This window comes from Callithrix jacchus, chromosome 4 (assembly GCF_049354715.1).
Source record: "Callithrix jacchus isolate 240 chromosome 4, calJac240_pri, whole genome shotgun sequence".
NCBI classification, from domain to species: domain Eukaryota; kingdom Metazoa; phylum Chordata; class Mammalia; order Primates; family Cebidae; genus Callithrix; species Callithrix jacchus.
In genome coordinates this window covers 164,654,205-164,678,338 of record NC_133505.1, presented here as the reverse complement: position 1 = coordinate 164,678,338, position 24,134 = coordinate 164,654,205, and the positions used below count along the sequence as shown (strand labels likewise).

At 41.4% G+C, this 24,134-nt stretch overlaps 1 protein-coding gene across 3 annotated transcripts in view; it reads right to left on the bottom strand.

The window, feature by feature from the left end:
* The window catches only part of SNX9 (sorting nexin 9), a 116,157-nt gene that overhangs the window by 91,377 nt on the left and 646 nt on the right, over positions 1–24,134 (bottom strand). The gene's annotated exons all lie outside the window — the stretch shown is intronic.

The window sequence follows — 24,134 nt, the reverse complement described above, 5'->3', positions numbered from 1 at the left end:
TTGCCTCAGCCTCCCGAGTAACTGGGACTACAGGCGCGTGCCACCACGCCCAGCTAATTTTTGTATTTTTTAGGAGAGACAGGGTTTCACCATGCTGGCCAGGATGGTCTCAATCTCTTGACCTCATGATCCGCCCACCTCGGCCTCCCAAAGTGCTGGGATTACAGGCCTGAGCCACCTCATCCAGCCTGGGAAGCATGTTATGACCTACAAAATTGGTTATATACCTATCCCTCCCATGGATGCCCTTGTAACACTACCCTTCCCCTATGATTTTATGGCTGCTGTATAATCATTGCTTGTGGACATGTCTGCATTCTCTAAACTGTAAGCTCCCTCTCGGTCTTGCTCAGCACAGTCATTTACGATGTAGCACAGTGCCTGCTACCTAAGAGGTGCTTACAGAGTTCAGGCTTCACTGCCATTTCCAAATAAATTCAATGTTACTCGTTCAGTTTTCCAGGTACAGAAAGTACAATTTCCTTGAAATAAAAAATTTCATTTAGTCTAGGTTTACTGCCCCAGATAAAAGAACCAAAAGCCAATACTTTAACAGGCAATCATTAAACTTGTAAATTTATAAACTAAACTTTATTTTGCAAAATGCCAATGCTTATCCCCTACATGTCTTAATCACACTTTCTCTAAATCTCTACCACGGTTTGAAGGAAGAATTTTCCCCCAATAGCCTACCCAGGTTTTTCTGCTTAAAGCTATCATCAGAGCCAATTCTAAAATTCTGCATTCTCTGGGGGCTAAAGCCAATGACTAGCTACCAGATTGAAGCTAGGCAGCTGATATGTTTCTATTTTATCAACAAATATTGAATAGGCAGTTATTACAGGATGTTGTTCCAGGTGGAGACAGTGGGGAAGAGCCAAGGACAAGGTATCTTCCTTTCCTCAGAAGCACTGAAAGCATTAGGAGAAGAGACAGCCATCAACACGCAAAGCAATTCCAGGTGGCAGTGAGCGCAATTACAGGAGTTAATCAGGTGATGTGACAGAGTAAGGGCTTTAAAGGAGGCGGCTGAGGAGGGGGTCCCTGGGCTGACACCTGCAGAAAGAGGGGTCTTGCCAGTAAGGAACAAACAGGGGCTAGGGAGGATGTGAGGTTGGGGGGTTGGCAGGAGGCCCAGATAAAGGGCTTTGTAAAGCCAGGTCAAAACAAAGCCACAGGTCAAACAATACAAAGGTACGATATTTACGAAGAGTTTTAAAAATTAATACCTTATTTTCTGCAGGGCTTCCCTGCTGTTGTTTCTATGCAAATAACTTAGCATTCAGAGATAAAAAGGAATATTTACATAACCTACAAATAAAATACACTGAATATACTACAGGATTGTAGAACTACTAAAACCAGAGCAGACGACGTGTAACCTATGATGAGGCTTCCTCCCTCCTTCCTGGGCCCACCATGGAAATGATTAGTCCATCAGGATGGCTACAGGTAGCCTGGCTCCTTCCCAGCAAGGCCTCCCTACACTCCTGCGTGCCACCTGCAGTTCCCAAAACTCAACAATAAAAATGGATGAAATTTTAAAAATACATATTTTTCAGTAAGAAAACTCCTATAGAAGACACATCATTCGGCTTTTCCAAAGATCTGAAAATTTTAGCCTAACCATTTTTCTTGGTCTTTTAAAAATAAGTACTATAAGGCTGGGCACAGTGGCTTACAAACTGTGATTCTAGCATTTTGGGAGGTGGAGGTGGGCAGATTGCTTTGAGCTCAGGGGTTTAAGACCACTCTGGGCAATATGGCAAAACCCCATCTCTAACAAAAATACAAAAATGAGCCAGGCGGTGTGATGCACACCTGTGGTCTCCACTAACTGGGAGGCTGAGGTGGGAGGATCACCTGAGCCCAAGAGGTGGAAGTTGCAGTGAGCAGAAATCACGCTGCTGCATTCCAGCCTGGGTGACAGAGCCAGGGCCTGTCTCAAAATAAATAAATAAAATACTACAGACTCTCCTAGTTTCATAAAAAGTTTACTCTGAAAATATAATTAATTAGAAGACTCTTTTCTTTTTACCATTTTTGAGATGGAGTATTGCTGTCGCCCAGGGTGGCAAGGCAGTGGCACTATCTGGGCTCACTGCAATCTCCACTTCCCAGGTTCAGGCAATTCTCATCCCTCAGCCTTTGGAGTAGCTGGGATTGCAGATGCACGCCATCAGGGCCAGCTAATTTTTATATTTTTCGTTGAGGTAGGGTTTCACCATGTTGGCTAGGCTGGTCGCAAACCCTCGGCCTCAAGTGATCCACCCACTTCGGCCTCCCAAAGTGTTGGAATTACAGGTGTGAGCCACCATACTCTGCCAAAAAGAATCTTTTCTTAATGACTCAAGGTCACCATCATAACCATGAATTACTGTGTAAGGTGAAAGACACTGAATACTTCCCACGTCTCAGCTTTCACACACGAATAAAGACAGGGTCAGCCTAGATGATCTGCCAGTCTCTATGGGCCTTTTTAAAGAATTTAAATACTTTATATCAAAGTATTTAAAGAAACATTACTGAAGTGAAACATACTGATCTTTAAGCTACTCAAAATGATACTTCTCCTTAAGGTCATCAACATAAATACACATACAACTAGGTTACATGAGGACTGTGGGTCTCTGCTTTAAGCCATACTTGGCCTGAGGCCAGTATTCTTAACTACGATTTATTTTTATCAATAGTTCCTGTTTAGGCAATTTCTCTTCTAGATTCATAGAACTAATGTAAACCTCACCACAGAACCACAGCTGGCTTTTATTGCATCACAAATGTAAGCTCAGGGATATGGTAAAATAAGACTGCTAGAGAATTAAGTTGGAAAAACAAAATTTGAAGAGCTAAAAGTTATTACACAAAAATGGTAGAGTGAATCATACTTGGACAAAAGAAGAGATTTTGCCCCCCACCAGCTGACAGAGGGAAAAAGATTACCAGACGAAGGATTCATGGCATGAGAAGGCAGAGAAGCCAAAGACAATCTCGTCAGGGGGTCCTGAAGGGATATATGCATAGACGGGACAGGTGCCTCGCATCAGAATTTTGCCAGGATCCTTTTTCCCTTCCAGCTGATCCTTCTTGCAAACCAATTAACACTGAAAGTGTTACAAAAGCACCTTGGATCATTTTGTAAATTATAATATGGCAGGAAGATACAGATTCATTACGGGACTCAATCAAGTTACAAGAGTAAAGAACAAAAACAATACCGAATTTAGCATTTACTATCAATTCTTTTCAAGGTTCAACCTTGGGTCCATGAGAACCATACTCCAACCTAACCAAACCCAGGAACTTGCCATAAATCTCAAAACTATGACTAACCGAAGAGTATCACACAGCCTGTATTCCACATAATCAATTTACAGATACACCGATGCTCTCTATGCTTTGTATAAAATGTGTGGCATATCGAACTCTTGCATTTAGCAGGATACTCTCTAACACACGGGCAATTCTGACCCCACCAACTGAACCATATGCTTATCACAAACCAGTTTTGATTACAGTAAGTTATTATTGTAGCTATACAATTGAATTATTACATAGTTAATGAAACACAAGTCCAAAAAGAGTAATTGTTTCCAAGAAATCTAGTACATGGCTAAAAAGTTTACTGTCAAAAATAAGTGTAGTTGAGACAGCAGTTAAGACGAATGGGGCCAGGCACAGTGGCTCATGCCTGTAATCTCAACACTTGCCAGGATCCTTTTTCCCTTCCAGCTAATCCTTCTTGCAAACCAATAAACACCAAATACAAAAAATTAACTGGGCGTGATGGTGCATGCCTGTAGTCCAGCTACTCAGGAGGCTGCAGCAGGAGAATCCCTTGAATTTGGGAGGTGGAGGCCACAGTGAGCCAAGACTGCACCACTGCACTCCAGCCTGAGCAACAGAGTGAGACTCTGTCTCGAGAGGGGAGGGGAGGGGAGGAGAAGGGAGGGGAGGGGAGGGGAGGGGAGAGGAGGGGAGAGGAGGAAAGGGGAGAGGAGGGGAGAGGAGGAAAGGGGAGGGGAGGGGACAACAGCCAAAGCAGACCTCCTTCTTGCCTAGGGACTAGATTGCCTTTGTAGGACTAAGATTAGCCACAATATTAAAAATGATTTAGGAGTCATGCAGCTGGAGGCTACAGGATTCTGACCCTCCCTCCACTGCTCCTAATATTAGTGCTTGAGATATTTTGCAGACTCTGCACTTGATGGATCAGCTGGGCAGCACCCTGATCAGTAAACTGGCTCATTTTGATCTTGTGGCCCCCACCCAGGAACTGACTTGGTGCAAGACAGCTTTGACTTCCTATGATTTCATCCCTGACCAATCAGCACTCCCGACTCACTGGCTTCCCCCACCCAAGTTGTCCTTAAAAACTCAGCAGGTAGCTAGACACAGCGGCTCAGACCTATAATCCCAGCACTTTGGGAGGCCAAGGTGGGCAGATCACGAGGTCAAGAGGTTGAGACCATCCTGGCCAGCATGGTGAAACCTCATCTCTACTAAAAATACAAAAATTAGCTTGGTGTGGTGGCACGCACCTGTAGTCTCAGCTACTCAGGAAGCTGAGGCAGGAGAATCACTTGAACCCAGGAAGTGGAAGTTATAGTGAGCTGAGATGCTAGCAACAGAGTGAGATTCCGTCAAGAAAGAAAGAAAAAAAAAAGGAAAGAAAAGAAAGAAACTCTATTGAGTACACTGATTTGAGTAATAAAACTCCGGTCTCTGGCACTGCATGAATTACTTTATCCATTGCAATTCCTTTGTCTTGAGAAATCTGCTCTGTTTAGGCAGGGGGCAAGGTGAACCCAACAGGCGGCTAGAATTCCAGCATTTTGGGAGGCTGAGGTGGGCAGATAGTTTGGGGCCAAGAGTTCAAGACCAGCCTGGCCACCATGGTGAGACGCTCTCTCTACTAAAAATACAAAAATTAGCCAGGTGAGGTGTGTGCCTGTAATCCCAGCTATGTGGGAGGCTAAGGAAGGAAAACTGCTTGAACCTGGGTGGCAGAGGTTGCAGTGAGCTGAGATTGCCCCACTGCACTCTAGCCTGGGCAAGAGAGTGAGACTCTGTTGGGACAACTAAGTTCCTCTTCAAAGACTCAACTTTCTGGTCCTAAGTTGTAAAAGTTGTAAATCAATCCTACCCCTCTTTCCTCTGCTTGCAAAATTGCACGTTTACCCTATTTGGAAAAAGTTTAAGTCTTAGTCAATTGGGATCAGCTTAGATTGTGTGGTCCAACCCCAGCCAACAGGGGAAGGACACAGAAAAAGGAACTGCATTAGAGTTAAAAACTCCTTCCCTCCTTCGTTTGCTGTGCTCTTGCCATTGTAACCTACGCAAGCAGTACCCTTCTGCTGAAGTAAAAGAGTCTTGCTGAGAAAATTTTCTGTCTAAATGGGGGTTTCTTTTGGTTACACTGAGCAATTGTTTCTGAAAATCTATCTCAAAAAAAAAAGCAAATAAATTTTTAAAATCTAGAATTCTGTACTCACGAGACTTTGAAATTCTCTTGAAACTATTTAAGCTCTTTTAAAATAAAAAATGGGAATTGCAATGAATTGAGTGTGGATTATGCAAAAATGGATCATTTGGCATTGCAATCAGAGGCACACAAAGAAAAGATCATAGCTGTCTATCAAATGATTGGTAAGTAAATGCACATTATACATTTTAAGTTAAAATAAGATAATCAGTATAGTTGACCCTTGAACAACACAGGTCTGGTCCACTTTATATGCAGAGTTTCTTCTATTTCTGCCACTGGACACAGTAAGACCAACCCCTCCCTCCTCTTTTCCACCTACTCAATGTGAAGACAATGAGGATGAAGACCTAATGCTCTACTTCCACTTAATAGTAAATATATTTTCTCTTCCTTATGATTTTCTCAGTAACATTTTCTTTTCTCTAGCTTTACTGTAAGAATACAGTATGTAACACATATAACATAAAATACGCGTTAACTGTTAACAGGCTTCCAGTCAACAGCAGACTATTAGTAGTTAAGTGTTGGGGGAGTCAAAAGTTATACCTGAATTTTCAACTGGGCAGGGGGTCGGTGCTCCTAACCCCCATGTTGTTCAAGGGTCAACTGTATTTCCTTTTCAATCTTCATTTTTGTCAATTCTTTAACCCCCATCCTAAGCATCCTCCCATTGCTAGCACCACCTAAGCTGTACAGAAAGGCTTAGAAGGGCTTCATCTCCTTGAAACCACCTTTGCAAAATTATAACAGGAATTTATGACAGTGAAAGAAATCAGACCCAACCAACTCTATCTTGCCTCTAACCTTTAAGCTGTCCTTGTTCACTCCCGGGCATATGCCGGAACTAACTTCGGGAAAGAAGTTAAGCCATGGTGTGACTCTGAAACAAAACTGATAACAGCCTTTTCCTGAAAAGACCCCCTTATTGTCTGGGGTCCAGTCAGCCTTTGCAGGACTAACAAATTAGCTATAAGAAATTACAATTTAGGGATCATGTAGCCTTTGGCTCCAAGAGTGTGAAACTTCCCAAAGTGCTCCAAGGGATAGATAACATCACTACTGTAAAACCTAAGATCAGTGATTGAGATATTTTACAGACCCTGCAGAACAGGGATCAGCTGACACCACCCAGACCAGTAATCTGGCCCAACCAGTTCTGCCATGGCACCCAGGAACAGAAGACTTTAAGAAAACCAACTTCGACCTCCTATGATTCCATCTCCAACCTGATCAAGCAGCACTCCCCACTTCCCAACCCCGTATCTGCCAAACTTTCTTTAAAAACTCCAATCCCCGAATGTTCAGGGAGACTGATTTGGGTAATAAACTCTGGTCTCCCCCACAGTCGGCTCTACTCTTTCTCCAATGCAATTCCCAAGTCTTGATAAACTGGTTCTGTCTAAGCAACAGTCAAGGTGACACTGGGCAGTTGCATCATGAGGATTTTGATAAGTGCACTGGAGTCAACAAGATAAAAGCAAGACATGCATATATTTTTAAACTGTTAGGTTTTGTCACACTACCTGTGGCAAATTTGTTTTACATTAACATGGGTGGACTCATGCAAATGCCAACCAATAACGGACGGCACTGTTCTCACTTTAATACCTATCAAACAACTTAATATACACAGCAAACTTAATTTATCAATAATGTTTACATCAACAGACTGAATATTTGAAGATATTAAGAACTTACTCTGAATTTTTTAGTATAACAGGAATGACAGTTACTTAAGTCTACAATTTTGGAGATGTATATTAAAATATTCATCATGAAATGATGTCTGGAATTTGCTTCAAAATAGTGAGGGAAGAGGAAAATAGGGCAGTGGAGGTTAGAGGAAACAAAACAGGCCTGGATCACTGTGGAAGTTGGTAATGGGTACAAGGGGGGGGTCACTGTGCTGTTCTACTTTTCTCCATGTTCGAAGGTTTTATAAATAAAAAGTCAAAATAGAAAATATTGAATCAAAAAAAAAAAAAAAGAAAATATTGAATCATGCCACACCCTCGAGATGACAGTTTAAAAAGACACAGGGTAGTAAATGAATTCTTATCATTTTATGTTGCCTCAGCATGCACTTTGAAGATAAGCAGGACTTTCTCATAGCAGAAGTAGGGCTCTGCCACCCTGGACATAGCACAGGGCACAGTTCTACCCCTCCTCCCAGGTCCTCATTGTGGCCAATCCAGATACCTGCCTTAGACAACTTCCTCCTGGTGACTACCTCCCCACGGGAAGGCTACACACAGCCTATTTCCCTGGCCCAGACCCTCACACCCCACCTGGGCTGTGCAGTCACGGTGTGAACCTCCTAGAACCAATTAAACCTCTCTGAGGGAAACCTGTTTGGATCCCATGAAGGCATTGGCCCATGGGTCTCTGGGTGGGTCTCAATCTCCCTCTCACCCTTCCCAATTCCTGACCTTCAAGCTCCCTGACCATCCTGTGTGTGACCTCCAGGCATGCTGTGTACTCCCAGGGCCTGTAGGTAATAAAATCTTTATTTCCATCCTGTGCCTCTCTAATCATTGGGGAATGCTCTTCATCTTAAAGACCCCCAAAACACACAGATGTGGAATTTTTTAGCACAAGTAATATGAAATTCCAGTAATATATTTCATATTTAAAATAATCACAGGAGGAATAAAGATTCACTGAATCTCCAAATTCTAAGCTAAGATCATGCCATTTCTTTTGTTTTTTTTTTGAGACGGAGTTTCGCTCTTGTTACCCAGGCTGGAGTGCAATGGCGTGATCTGGGCTCACTGCAACCTCCGCCTCCTGGGTTCAGGCAATTCTCCTGCCTCAGACTCCTGAGTAGCTGGGATTATAGGCACGCGCCACCATGCCCAGCTAATTTTTTGTATTTTTAGTAGAGACAGGGTTTCACCATGTTGACCAGGATGGTCTTGATCTCTTGACCTCGTGATTCACCCGCCTCGGCCTCCCAAAGTGCTGGGATTACAGGCGTGAGCCACCGCGCCCAGCCGATTATGCCATTTCTTCCAAGCCCTTAAGAGCATTCTGACCCAATTCTCAGGGTTTCAGTTGCTTTCTTCTACTGCTGCTCTCAAGACTGCCAGGGCTTCAGGAAGTTTACACCAGAAACAGACCCTCATAAGAAGAGCAATGCAGTGAGTACTCGCTGATCACAAATGGCTTCATCAGCCTGAAATCCAGCAGGCTGAAAGTACTGTGCTTATGTCCAGGTGACCATCAGTCAAGTGAGCAGGACATTGATGATGATGATGACAACAGTCAAATGGTCTGACGGGCTGTTTTCATTTATTTACTTTCAGTATATCCAGAAGACATAGTCTGAAATTTTCTATCAGAAAGAATCTCAAATTCAAGATATTAGATTTTTTAAAAATTTATTTTCTCCCGGCTGATTGGACTGGAGTATTCCTCATATAGAGAAGGATACGTGTCAATCCTTCTGAAGCTCTCCTACTGACTGACTTAAATGGAGCGCAGGATTTTCCTAGTGTGGCTTTAATAAGATACAACCAATTAAGTTTTAAGAAGGGATAAAATAAGGCTTAAATCCAGTATCAAAGCAAACAGAATGTTGTTAATTCCTGCAGTCAGCTTTGGCCAATAAAGGCAAGCTCAACTCTAAAAAAAATAATAATAAATAAATAAATTATAAGTCAGTCGTTTTGTGTGTGGTGAAAACCCTCCAGTGGTTTTGTTGCCAAATAAATGTCAAAGTCCCCATGGTTGCCTGGGCCTCCCCCGCCTGGGGAGCAGCCCCTCTTCCCTGTGCTCCCTCAGCTCCAGCCTCCCTGTGCAACCATCAGCCTGAAGGGTCTGCTCTTTCCTGAGATCCAGACACCCTCCACCTCAGGTCTCTGCCTGAGTGTCACCTTCCCAGTGAGGCTTTCTTGTTTTTTCACCTGCTTCCAGAACCCTGGCAAAACCACACAGCAACTGGAGGGGGTAGAGAATCCAAACAGCTGTTTGTCACATCAAGATAGAAAGTGTCTGAGCTTTGCAGAGATTGGTGCCCCAAGACTACACACAATCAGCAAGGTGGGTCCCATGCCCTCAAGCAGCACAGCAATAAAGTGGTGCAAAGAACTACTAAACTGAGGGGCAGAAGGAAAGGCCTAGAGAGGAGACTGGAGGGCAAGCTGGGGTCACACCCCCAAGGCCATGGCACTAGGTTACTATTCCCACCCTCAAATTATGCCTCACCCTGGGCAAGAGTTGGTGGTCTGGGAACTAAAAGATACAGGTCTGCTTCTCCAGCAGGACAGGAATGAATCTGTTGTAAATTATTACAGAAGAGTAAAATCATTATTTTTCCCCCACCTGGACAGTGCAATGGAATTCACACCTGAATCCATTCAGTTACTTGTATTTTACAGTTAAGGAAATTGAAGCATTAAGTTAACTTTCCAGAGTTATGTATTAATAACTGGACTGGCATTTGAACCCAGGCTCCTAATCTCTATGCTATACCACCACTATTACATGAAAATACAGACGCTTCATAATCAGGTCGAACTAATTTTGTTCATTCATTGCATCTCTAATAAAAGACACAATTTCTCTTTTATTCTAAAAACTTAAGAGAAACCAAACACTAATAAGGGAAATAGGCTTTTATGTAAGAGCTACAATGAATCATAGAGGAATGCCAATGACCTCAACATATATACATGCCCCACACACAAATAACAGTAATTATACACAAGTATAATTCATTGATACTTAACACCACAAAGGTAACAAGAAGTCCAGTGTTTTTAAGTAATCCTATACTTTATTATGTAATCTATATACATTTTAAAGAGTTGAAGATCCCCTGACAATTTGCCAGCTGGGAATCCCTTCTCTAGAATAAGCTCTGGGTATTACAAACCAGGTAAATAAAACACATCAAACAACAACTTACCTGGAAATCAAAAGGAGCAGATCCACTGTAGCCATTCCAAGACACTATGTCCTCGGCCACAAAGGATTTGGAACAAGCCTGGACACAGAAAGACTACCTACCTTGAATATTCGCTGGTTCCTAAGAGTGGCTTAGTGTGACTAGTCCCAGAGAGCACAACCAGGGAAACTGGACATTTACACTTTTATAAAATGTATTTCTATCCTGCAAGGTCAGCCACTAAAATAGGAGCTCTTTAAATGAGACCTCAAACTAAACATGCCTTTAAGTATTTAATGCCATTCCCTAAACTATAGAGAAATGATCCTCTTCTGCACCATGAATAACATAATGTGAGAATATTTAACTAGCACTTACTTCTACATACAATTTTCACACTATGGCCTCTTTATTGATACAGATTTTTACTTTTAGGTTTCCACAAGCAGAACAGAGGGAAACAGGTTAGAAGGGTCTCATTTCTGACTCCAAGTACTGTGCTATCTCACTGTACACTAAGTACTTCTACCACAGCAACCGCACACCTAACTGAAGGTATCTATGTCTGTGTTCTCCATCAGACTGCAAATTCTTTGAATAGAAAAATGTACATGCGTTTTCACTTACAGTATATATTCTGGAAAGAGACTGTTGAATGAAAAAAAAAAACTTAGCCGAGCACAGTGTCATGCCTGTAATCCCAGCACTTTGGGAGGCCAAGGCAGGCAGATCTCTTGAGCCCAGGAATTCAAGATCAGCCTGGGCAACACAGCAAAACACTGTCTCTACAAAAAAATACAAAAACTGGCCAGGCATGGTGATGCACACCTGTAATCTAGCTACTCCAGAGGCTGAGGTGGAAGGATTGTTTGAACCCAGGAAGTGGAGGCTGCAGCGAGCTGCCATTGTGCTGCAGCCTGGGCAATATGGTGAAGTTCTGTCTCAAAAACAAACAAACGAAATTTGATTTTTGGTAACAGCAGAGCATACTTATATTTCTGTCAACACCCCTTGATGTTCATGCATAATAATATTCTAATGTTAACCACAACCAGTAACAATTACATGTATTCCCTCCATAATTAATGGTACAGCATATGCTGTTCATGGATCCCACAGAAACTGAATGGTGCAGTTCAGTTGCCACCTCGTTCAAATGCCAATGAGGGCTTCATGATCTGCTGCCCTTCTCTTATTCAGACACCCATTACTTCTTACTGATTCTCCAGAGGCAGGTCATAGGAGCACAGACAGCACGCCTGGGCCTTCATGCATATGGGTCCTATAATAACACATGGGTGCATTTGATTAATCAGAGGTAGATTTATCTAGTTTGGGGACTATATCCATTCTTTTTTCTGGCTTTGACAAACATTTGTTTCTTTACTTCCTTAAAGCTTCTAAGTAGGCAAACAGGAAAAATGAAGCTGCTGAAATTCAAATTCATCAAAATTAGATATGGGTACATATAACACAAATAACATTAAAAACTGGATAATATACACAAAGGCACGTATTATCTGACTTATAATTTTAAAAAGAGGATTCTTTTAGATAGTAATCTCCCATTAAAAAGTATCTTCATTATATAATCATGGTAGCACATATTATACAAAGCAAATCTGGATGGATTACTATTTACTATAGTAACATACAAAACTGTATCACATTTTCTGGCTAACTTAAAAGGCAATAGGAAGAGTAGTAACCAGCCTCCACAGTAATCTGAGATTCTAATGGTGTTGAGACATTTTACATATAATACCAATGATCAATCAAAAGAACTGAAAAGTTACTGACAACACTACAAGTTGGCAAGAAACAAAATAGCTTTTAAGAATGCTTTACTGATCTTCAGATTTTCTGCATCGTTTGAACTCAGTTAGATAAAGAATCCTTTAAGCAAGACACAAGTGTCCACTGTGCACGGCATGCTACTGTGGCCACCCATTTACAGCCTCCCAGATCTTAGGGACCAACAAAGGACACATGCCAAGTTCTTTCTTTTACTTTTCCGTTCCTCACAACAGTGGTTCTGAAAGGTAAGTCCCTAGACCAGCAGCATCAGCACCACCTGGGAGCTAGGAGAAATGCGTGTTCTCAGCCCCACCCCAGACCCCCTGAATCAGAAACTCTCTGTGATTTATCAAGCTCCCCCAGCTGGCGACTGTGATGCAACTAGAGTATCACAGCTCTACCTTTAACTCCTAACCTCAGGAAGTATCATCACTTGTAAAATATTGATGAGCTTTAGCAAGAGTCCAATTTCTCTCTCAGATGGAAGCTTATTACCACTGCCATATCTTTCTGTATAGCAGAGAGTCCTAATGAATCAGCGAAGCGGGGAGTTTGAAAACAAAATTAACACTTGTAGCATTTTAGAGAATCGCCATTTATCACTTTCATAATGACAACTACCGAAAAGGCACAAGATGTTTCCACTTATCAAAAAGAGGAATAGCTGTAATCCCAGCACTTTGGGAAGCTAAGGCAGAAGGAAGGTTTGAACACAAAAGTTCAAGACAATCCTGGGCACACAGAGAGACTGTCTCTACAAAAAAAAATTAAAAATTAGCTGGCTGTGGTGGCACATGCCTGTACTTGGGAGGCTGTGGCAGAAGGATCACTTGAGCCTGGGAGGTCAAGGCTGCTATGAGCCCAGATCACACCATGGCACTCCAGCCTGAGTGACAGAGTGAGACCCTTCTATTGTAAAATAAAAATAAATTGGCTAGGCATAGCTGTGCTTGCCTGTGGTCCCACACTGTATCAGTCTGTTTTCACACTGCTATAAAGAACTGCCAGAGACTGGGTAATTTTTAAAGGAAAGAGATTTAACTGATTCACAGTTTAGCATGGCTGGGGAGGCCTCAGGAAACTTCAAACACAGTGGAAAGCGAACGGGAAGCAAGTCACCTTCTTCACAAGGTGGCAGGAAGAAGTACAGAGCAAAGGTGGAAGAGACCCTTATTAAACCATCAGCTCAGCATGGGGGAAATCATCCCCATGATTCAACTACCTCCACCTGGTCTTTCCCTTGAGACCTGGGGATTATGGCGATTACAACTCAAGACGAGATTTGGATGGAGACATGAAGCCTAATCATAACACAGATACTCAGGAGGCTGAGCCATGTTTGCACCACTGTACTCCAGCCTGGGCAACAGAGCAAGACTCTGTCTAAAAATAAAAAAATAAAGGAGGGGAAAGGGTTTTAAAAGGTTGAAAACTTTGCTCATAGTCATCATATAGTAATCAAACTCTAACATAAATAAATATTAGAATATTTAAAAATCTCAGCTGGGCATGGTGGCTCATGCCTGTAATCCCAGCACTTTGGGAGGCCAAGGCAGGTGGCTCACTTGGTGTCAGGAGTTCAAACCCAGCTCGCCAACAGGGTGAAACCCCGTCTCTACTAAAAATACAGAAATTAGCTGAATGTGGTGGCACACACCTATAATCCCAGCTACTTGGGAGGCTGAGAAAGGTGCTTGAACCTAGTGGGCGGAGATTGCAGTGAGCTGAGATGACACCACTGCACTCCAGCCTGGGTGACAAAGTGAGACTCCGTCTCAAAAATAAAATTAAATTTAAAATCTCTATACTTTTTGGTAGTAACATCTTGGCTTTAAATTGTTCAAACACCTCAACCTATTGTAACCACAGATCTCAGTAACCTAATGGCTATTGATTTCCTAGGCTTTTGGAGTTTTTAGGAGTGGCAAGGACACTAAGTATGCTTTACATACTGGTGGAATTGTATGAGACTAATCAGGTTAAACTTTATGTAACAGAGTTGTGAGTTGCTTTTCAGTTGGCATGGACCCCCAGGTTGAAGGTCACATCACCAGAGCATGCCCAGATGAACTAAGTGTCCAACCATGGACAGAACCCAAGTGGTCGGACTGAGGAATGGGCATCGAATTAAGAAGAGGACCCCTACACTTTGGGAGGCTGAAGTGGGAGGATCATTTGAGCCTAGGAGTTTGAGACCAGCTGGGGGAACACAGCGAAACCTCAACTCTACTAAAGAAAAAAAAAATTGGCTGGGGGGTGGCACACACCTGTAGTCCAAGCTACCTATGAGGCTGAGGTTGGAGAATCACTTAAGCCCAGGAGTTCAAGGCGGCAGTGCGTTATTATTATGCCACCGTGCTCCAGCCTGAGCAAGAAAATGAAACCCCATTGCTACAAAAAAAAAAAAAAATTTATAATTAGCCAGGTGTGCTGGCACACACTTGTGATACTAGCTCACTCAGGATGTTGGGGTAAGAGGATCGGTTGAGCCTGGGAGGTTGAGCTGCAGTCAGCAGAAGTTGCAGCACTGCACTTCGGCCTCGGCAACATGTGGAGACCCTGTCTCAGAAGAAAAAAAAAAAATGAACAGTGGACACCACATGGCAGGATCCAAAATCCAATCAGATCAAGCCCTGGTGTCACCCCATGGTAGGATCCATCCAGATCATGCCTCCAGCATCCCCTCATTGCAAGGTCCAATCAGATCATGCCTCATCACCTTCTAAGTACAAAACCTGGCCTAGCCCCCAGTGTGGAGAAACAGACTTGAGTCCAACGCCTGTCTCCTTGCTCAGCTGTCTGGCAATAAGCCTTTCTTACTGCAAAAACCTGGTGCTTCCGTGTTTGCCTTTCCACTGCATGGGCAAATGGGCCCAGTTCAGTTCGGTAATACTGGTAATGACAGTCACAGGACAAAGTAAATCAGATGCATCAACAAAGCAGCTGTAAAATCACACTACTCAACTCTTGACTCTAAAATCTGAATCATGGTTTAAGAAGGTAGGAGAAGCAGAGTTCTGGAAACGCTGTCTAACCACAAAGGATCAGCCACACTGCCTCTTCTAAGCTCCTGAGGGAGAAGGCGTACAGAGGCAGGTAAAATTACCAATGTATTTATGAAGCAGCAATTTGTAACCCCTTCAGGTTCAGTGCTAGTTGTTCAGTAAGTTTTCAGTTATTTTTTTAAAGTTACTTTTAAAACATACTTTTTCTCCCTTGGAAGAAGAAAATATGGTACCTAAGGAATTACAAAGTAATATTTGTAATCATGAATGTATTAGCATTTTTCTACTGAAGGTGCCCCCTTACTAGTTTTTAAGCATCAATTAAAATTTTTTCCCAACTTAGTACACTTTGAAACAAATTAATAGAAGGTACATAAATTCAGGAATCTGCTTTAGAAGCCTAAAGACAGTGAGTTTTATTTAAAAAAAAACAAACAAACCTTTTTTTCCTTGTTACAAACGCAGCAATATTACTTAAAATCTTGAGAATATAAAACAAGTTAAAACATAAAAAAAGTCCTATGTGCAACCACTATACAATAGGCAACTATTATACGTACATCTACATTTTCAAGCCTTTTTCTGTGAATTTAAGTTAGGAAATACATTTAAACTGACACATTTTAAATATACCAATTCATTAATGTCAACTGCCCTAGGGAGGATCCAAATCTTTACTCCCAGCATCCAAGTGGTACAAAATATTACTGAAATGTCCGCTGAACTGAATATCTGGGATCCGACAAGACAAAGCCTGGACTTTCAGGCTGGAGCTGTACTATGGAAGTATTTTTCAAGCAACTGAAGTGACAGACTAAGGGTTAAAACTCACTCAATGTACTAAAGAAAGCAACACACTGATATGGTTTGGCTGTGTCCCCACCCAAATCTCATCTTGAATTGTAGTTCCCATAATCCCCACATGTTGTGGGAGGCACCTGGTGGGAAGTAATTGAATCATGGGGGCGGTTACCCCCATCCTGTTCCCATGAATTCTCACAAGATCTGATGGTTTTATAAGGGGCTTTTCCTCCTTTTGCTCTGCACTTCTTCCTGCCGCCATGTAAAGAAGGACATGTTTGCTTCCCCTTCCACCGTGATTGTAAGTTTCCTGAGGCCTCCCCAGTCCTGTGGAACTGTGAGTCTGTTAAACCTCTTTTCTTTTTAAGTTACCTAGTCTCAGGTATTTCTTCATAGCGGCATGAGAACAGGCTAATACACAGAAATTTCAAGACTTGGGTCCTTTGAAAGCCTCTGGGCTTGAGGAACTGTGCCAGGAGCCTGCACTGTGCCCCTGCAGACAGCCTGCCCTCCTTCAGGACACTGCGCCCTTGGAGTACAAGGACGAGCCTTTCATACTGACATCCCTATATGGAAGAGAGGACCTGGCACCAAGCACATCCGAAGTTCCAAAGAATCAGTTGGTGGACGACAATGGTTAACAGGTAACAGAATGAAGCTGCCATTTCCCTCTTTAACTTATCCCCAAAGCGTCTCTCTGACTTAATGAACAATCACAAATCTGTGATTTCTGAGGACTGCCCCTGTGTGTAATAATTCTATAACATGACCTGATTTCCAGATACTAAAAATAACTTAGAAAAATTGAGTCAGACTGAATAGCATCCTTAAGCACTGCACTTACAATGCCTAGAAATTAGTAAGAAGGAGTCTATCACGTGCTTTTAATAGTCAAAAGAAAAATGACAAAGAAATACCAACTGGAAAGTTTTGAATGCCCACGGTTTGACAGCTTGACTGAAGGTTTGGTTTCAAACAAAATGCTTAAGAACTTTTCACCTTTTCCCCACTGCAAAGAACAGATTAACACTTTCATGCACATATTCCACTTCCTTCACTTGACAGTTTGTTACAAAGATGCTCTGACTTGGATTTTGTTCCAGCAACTACAGCAAGCTAATACCTGAGCCACTGCCAGACTGAAACAACTGAGGTGCTGAATAAAATATTAAAAGCAAAAGACACAAACTAAACACCTTTTGAAACACACTGCTGAGTTAGCATGAAAGGAAAAGCTCCGGAGAGGCCACAAAGGAAGTGAAAGCAGAAACCCTGGGAGAACACATGTGCTGAGGCAGGATTTCCTGCTTGGAGACTCCACAAACCAGGGAGCCTGGCTCTCAGGACTGTGTAGGGGCAGGGGAGGCAACACACAAAGACTCCTGTATTACGCTACAAGCTGGGACTCCAAAAGGACCCCAATGTAAGCGTAAAGAGGAAAACCTGTAATTTCTTCTGAGATGCCAGGTCCATATTTATGCTACTCAGTATGGTGGAAAAAACATTAAGAAGGAATTAAAGATACAGTGACCCCATGGATATAATGTCTCCAGGATACTGGTATCAGCACACATAAATCCTCTCTGGAAGTTAATCTAGATAACAGGATTCCCTCAGATAAAGTTCCAAGGAAAACAAGCAACTCAAGGAAAAATTAAATCAAATCACAAAACATACAAGAAAATAAAGCACAATGAGTGAGAATTGTGCAGAAACAGATGGGTGAATCAGACTTCTGACGTTAGAACAGACAAAAAAACTATGAATGTTTTTACATCCTTAAGAAAAGCTTAAAAATATGAGCAAAGAACCAGAAACCATAATGAATGATAAGCAGATTTTAAATAGAACCAAATACAATTTCTAAAAATTGAAGATAATTGAAAATGAAAATTAAATGGATGGATAGAAGAGATTTGGCCTGACAGAAGAAAGAATAGTGAACAGAAGGTAAGAACAAAAGAAATTCTCCAGAATGCAGCACAAAGAAAACATGACAAGTTGAGAGGTGGGAAGTTAGATTTTTTATTGGTCCTTTTCATGTTACTAGAGTTCCACAAAGAAAGAGTGGAGAAAAGGCAATTTTCATGAATAACTGCTGAGAGTTTCCTACAACTGTACTCTCCTATAAAGTAGCCATTAGCCATATGTGGCTACTGAAATTAAAATTTAAACATAGTGCCTCGGTCACATTAACCACATTTCAAGTTCTTGTTAGCCACAAGTGGCAGGCAGCTACCAGATGGGACTGCACAGATGTAGACCATCATGACAGCAGGTTCCACTGAAAACTAATGCAGCACCTGTCCTCAGATCTGAGCTACCCAGGAAAGCCCAAGCTGTGTAATTAAAATCCACACATAGGCACAGTAAATTCAAACTGCACAATACTAAAGACACAGAGAAAGTCTTAAAAACAGGCAGTGAGGAGTCACCCACCGACAAAGGAACAATCATTAGATAACTGGCGTCTTAGCAGCAAATGTCAAAGCCAGTAGAAACAAACGAAGAATACCTTCACTGGACTGGGAAAAAAATGCTGTCAACCTAGAACTCTTTTAAGAAGAGAGTAATTTTCATACCCAAGAGACACATCAGAGATTTACCAACAACATAACTTCTCAATGGAAATTCCAATTCATTTTAGGTAGATGGAAAATTATCTCAAGAAAAGACTGAAATGTAAGAAGAAATAGTAAGCAAAGACATAGCACAATATGATTAGATCTAAAACATTTAACTGTATAAAAATAAAAATAATGTCCAATTTGTAGTGAAAAAGATAACTAATGGTGAAACCCCATCTCTACTAAAAATACAAAAATTTAGCTGGGCGTGGTGGCGCATGCCTGTAATCCCAGTTACTCAGGAGGCTGAGGCAGGAGAATTGCCTGAACCCAGAAGGCAGAGGTTGCGGTGAGCCGAGATCGCGCCATTGCACTCCAGCCTGGGTAACAAGAGCGAAACTCCGTCTCAAAAAAAAAGATAACTAAAATACTGGGCAATAACTGATTACATTGGGGGAGATGACTGGAGTTAAATAACCTTATGTCTTTTTGTAATTAAGGAAAAGGGTAATGATAATAAGTAATTTCAGACTTTAACTTAATGTTAACATGCTTACGATAACCACTGGCAAAAAGAAATATCTAACACAAGTCTTCCACGAAGTTGGCAGCGGTCTCCTACAATCTGTAAGATGGCAGGCACAAATCCAAATACATCCGTAAACACAATACTGTACAGGCAGACATTAAGGTCACCAGACTAGATAAAAAGGTAAAATTCAGCTATTGGCTTTTATATATCTGGGAAATATTTACCAAAACCTAGTGAAATCACATTAACATGAGAAATACATTCTTTAAGAAAATATGCATTACCAGAGATAAAGAGGTTCACTTCATAATGATAAACACTTCGATTGACCTAGAAGATAATACTAACTCTAAATGTAGAGAAAATTTACCATTTTAACATCTCCATCAAGTTAACAGAGGATCAGTCAGATACAACAGATGGAGTAGAGAAACACAATTAGTAAGGGTAGATGCAAACAGCAGAGTAAGTCTAACAGACATGCAGCATACAGAATATACACACACATCAATAATATATATATTCCTTTTGTGTACAGGTGAAACATTACAAAAGCTGACTGTATGCTAGGTATAAAGTTAGCCTCAACATATTTCCAGGTACAGTCCCTGATCACATATAGTTAAGTTAGAAATCAGCAACAAAAAGATAAGGAGAAAAACCCAATATTTTTGGAAATTAAACACACTTCTGATAACTAACAGGTTAAAGACAACTCTTTAAAGTCTCAGAAATATGAAGCTTGTTCCAACTGCCTTAAAACGTAAGAGGCAATTTCTCATGTAATCATTAATAAAATAGATTATGTTTTTAAAAATATAATTGCCAATACCTAAGCAGCAGATGTACATTTTGCATTATACCTGTATACACTTTTAACAAACACACCACAATGCATAATTAAAAGAATAAAAGCTTACAGTTGGAGATTAACATTTTCTATTTCAATAATGGAGTCACTTATCTCACCAGAGTATCTTTTTGCTCTTTTAAACCGGTCATTGAAGATACAAAAGTGAGCAGACACACAGTCTCAGCCTCTTGAGGCTGACAGCATTCAAAAGAGACAGCCATTAGTTAGAGAAACAAATGTAAAATGGCAGTCGTGATGTATGATATGACCCTGAAACAGGGGTGGGGACATGAGGAAAGGTGTTCCCGGGGAAGTGATGCTTAGACATGTTAAGACCTAACATGTGGCCTGGTGCACTTGTGAGGCTGAGAAGGGAGGACTACCTGAGCTCAGGATACCTGGTGAAACCCCATCTCTACAAAAAATACAAAAAGTAGCCGGACATGGTGGCGCACACCTGTATTCCAAGCTACCAAAGAGAATGAGCGGGAGGATCACTTGAGCCAGGGAGGTGGAGACTGTAGAGAGCCATGTTCGTGCCACTGCACTCTAGCCTGGATGACAAAGCGAGACACTGACCCCCCCCAAAAAAAAAATAAAACCAAAAAACCTAACTTGTAAAAACAAAGTACCTAGGGAAGGACAAAAGAGAACAGCAGTCCAGAAAAAAAAAAAAAAAGCAGCAGCACTGCAAAGCTACAAAGTTTTAAGTGGGCGATTAAAGTAAAACCATAATTTTCAGATGGTCAACATAAAAACAACGCATAGTAGAAAAGTGAAAATTTTTTATGCCTTCTAATCTATTCCTTCTTTTCTTTTTTTTTTTTTTTGAGAGAGAGTTTCGCTCTTCTTACCCAGGCTGGAGTGCAATGGCGCAATCTCTGCTCACCACAACCTTCGCCTCCTGAGTTCAGGCAATTCTTCTGCCTCCTGAGTAGCTGGGATTACAGGCACGCGCCACCATGCCCAGCTAATTTTTTGTATTTTTAGTAGAGACGGGGTTTCATCATGTTGACCAGGATGGTCTCGATCTCTTGACCTCATGATCCACCTGCCTCGGCCTTCCAAAGTGCTGGGATTACAGGCGTGAGCCACCGCGCCCGGCCCTATTCCTTCTTTAATAAGATTTGTCTATCTTTCTACTGTCACAAAAACTTTTGACTATACAAATACTACATACACATTCTATGTAAGACACATAGAAAATACTACTGCTATGCAAAGTTAAATGGTTAGCATTTTCCAAACATTTTAAAAACCATAAAAATCAACTTTAAGACCTATTAGAAAGATACTTCTATTCTAGTCTTCAAATAAAGGTTTCTGCTCTGGAGAGGCTATAAGTATGCCTTCTAAATTGTTCTCACTAACCTATACACGGAACAATCTTAAGCAATTCATTCATTCCCTACCACTATTTTTAACATTCCATACCCATTTAATTCGACCAGACAAGCTGTGTAACACATGCATGTAACTTTAGGTATTGGAACTGAAAAGTTAAGAAAAAAATGAAAAGCATCAAGAACTCCTGGAATCTTGTTGTAATTACTCCAAAGATGACTATGTAAGCCCAACAGGATCCAAATCAGTGATTGAAGGTTAACTTTGACATGGAAATTACAGCTAAATTATATAGATAACGTTTTAACCTCCACTAACAATTTTCTTCGTTTCCCCTTTGATATACATTGAAAAAAAAAAATCTTCATTTCTTTCCCAGGACTTGATCTTTAAAATAAAACACAATGACTCAAATCCACCAAAGGGCTAGGTCAAAATATAACCTTTGGAGGCTTCCAATAAAGGTCAAGACAAAAAACGCTCTGCAGTCTTCGTATTAATATTTGTAAAACAAGACTCGATTGCACTAAGTACTTGCACTTAAACTGAATGCAGCATTCTACTGAGTAAGGATTAGAAATAGAAAACAGATAATCCCTTTAAAATGTGCAGTTACTGATGAACTTTCCTTAGCAGTGAAGGACTGTCCTTTAGAAGAAGTTCTTCTGAAAGATAATTTCTTTTTCTACTGTAAAATATACTAGCAGAATTTTTTTTTAATCCCTATAGTTCAGAAACAATCACATCCTTAAGAAAATACATAAGAACAAGTAAGAAAATTGTATCTGAAGATACTGTAGCCAATTCTCTGGTAAATTCAAAGGGAAACTGACATCACCTAAAATATCCAGACACTGAATTTACTTTTCATCACTTAATAATTACAGCAACAGCCTGAGTGCAAAGGGAGCCTAAATTTTTATTAAAAGGTAGTCATTACTACTAAATACATTCCCCCACCCCTTGAAGAAAACGAAGAAAAAAAAATAGAACTACTCAGATGTGGGGAAGGGCAGGCGTGTATACATGGGGGAAGGGAGGCAAAGGACCAACTTGATTCTCTGGGAACAATTAAAAAATGAGACTTTGGTTGGACACAACAATCACCAGCATGTCAGAAAACTAAGGAAGGCTATTCTTTTTCTTCAAACTCATCACAATGTAAACATGGAAATGAGCGCCATGTGGAACAGTGATTAGTCAGCCGAAACAAACTAACTACTGGAATATGCCTTCAGAGTGGTGTAGATAACCAAGCAGGAAGTGCTTATACATGTTTTAAGACTCGTGTTTAAGTGAAGACACACGCAATTCAAGATGAATACAAGCACCACTGTCCTTTTCAAATTTTTGGGGAAAAAATTAAGTTTAGGCTTAACAATGAAATAAAAATTTCACCAGGTATACCCGCACTAGTTGCTAAACTGCATTCCACTTAAAGGACAGTACAGGTAACACGCCTCAGCAGACCAGAGTGGGAAAAACACAATACTGACCACCACTGGACAGATCTCTAGGTCATAAACCGCTTTTTTTTTTGACAGAGCCTTGCTCTCCACAACCGCCACCTCCCGGGTTCAAGCGATTCTCCTGCCTCAGCCTCCAGAGCAGCTGGGACTATAGGTGCACACCACCACACCCAGATAATTTTTGTATTTTTAGTAAAGATGGGGTTTCATCATATTGGCCATGCTGGTCTCGAGCTCCCGACCTCAGGTGATCTGTCCACCGCGGCCTTTCAAAGTGCTGGGATTACAGGCGGGAGTGAGCCACCGCGCAGGGTCTATAAACCGATTTAAGGTTGCAAGATGAGTGTGTAGTAGGATGTGTAACCAGTAATTTCTGGAATGTTTGGCAACAAACCTCAAAATCAAATTTGCTTAGAAATCCTTGGCCTAAGTTTTATTTTTAAAAAGGTCAAAGCAAAATTAATACATTAAAAAGGTGGCAAATTATATCACATTAATAAAACCAAGGCACAGCACAGGCAATAATATATTAGTAAGAAGGTTAATTATTTCAGTAACTGCAGCAACAGGTTCCCTGGAGGAGAATCCCCATTTCTCTATAAACGCGGCACCTAGATGGATTCAGAGAACAAAATCTACCGCAGCACAAAATCTGGCAGAGGGTAATCAAGCAATTCTGATCTTTCAAAGAGATTTGAAATGTCTTATCATTTTCCACTTTATCACTCCACAAACGCGCGCGCACATACACACACCTATCGAAAAATAAAAATAAAAAAAAATAAGGTTTCCACCAACCCAAAAGTAGCTCAGAGATCTCAAAAACAAATAGAGAAAGGGGTTCTGATGCTTAGAAACTGACATTACAAAAACTAAATGCAAAAGTAAACCCGCTCCTCACAGCATATCATAGATCAGTCAATGGCTCAGGGATGGAGCCTCCTCCCCCAGGTCCTCCTTCCGCGTCCCTGACTTTCCCAACAACTATTTTACATCAAATAACTACTGAAAAGGGCCTGGGAAAAGGAGCGGGGGAAGGTGGCTTTTGAACACTCAGGTAGCAAGGAGTGACTGCTAATTTCATAAACAATAACGTAAAAGAGGGAAACCACCGCTCCTAGCCAATTACCAAGCAGGAGTCAAAGTTCCACGACGTAATTCGGGCCTGGGCCTTTACTCAGGCAAACACGTAATCGAAAGCACAGTCATTTCCCTCTTGATATTTTATTCATGCTGGCAATACCAGTCACACTGAAAAGGCAGCAAAACAAAACAAAAAAATAACAGCAGCGAAGGCAGCGGGGCTCTGGGCGTCCCAGCCTCCGTCCATCCCCGGACGCGAGCTCCCGCAGGCTGGGACGGGAAGCGCCGCGTCCTCTCCGCCGGGGTC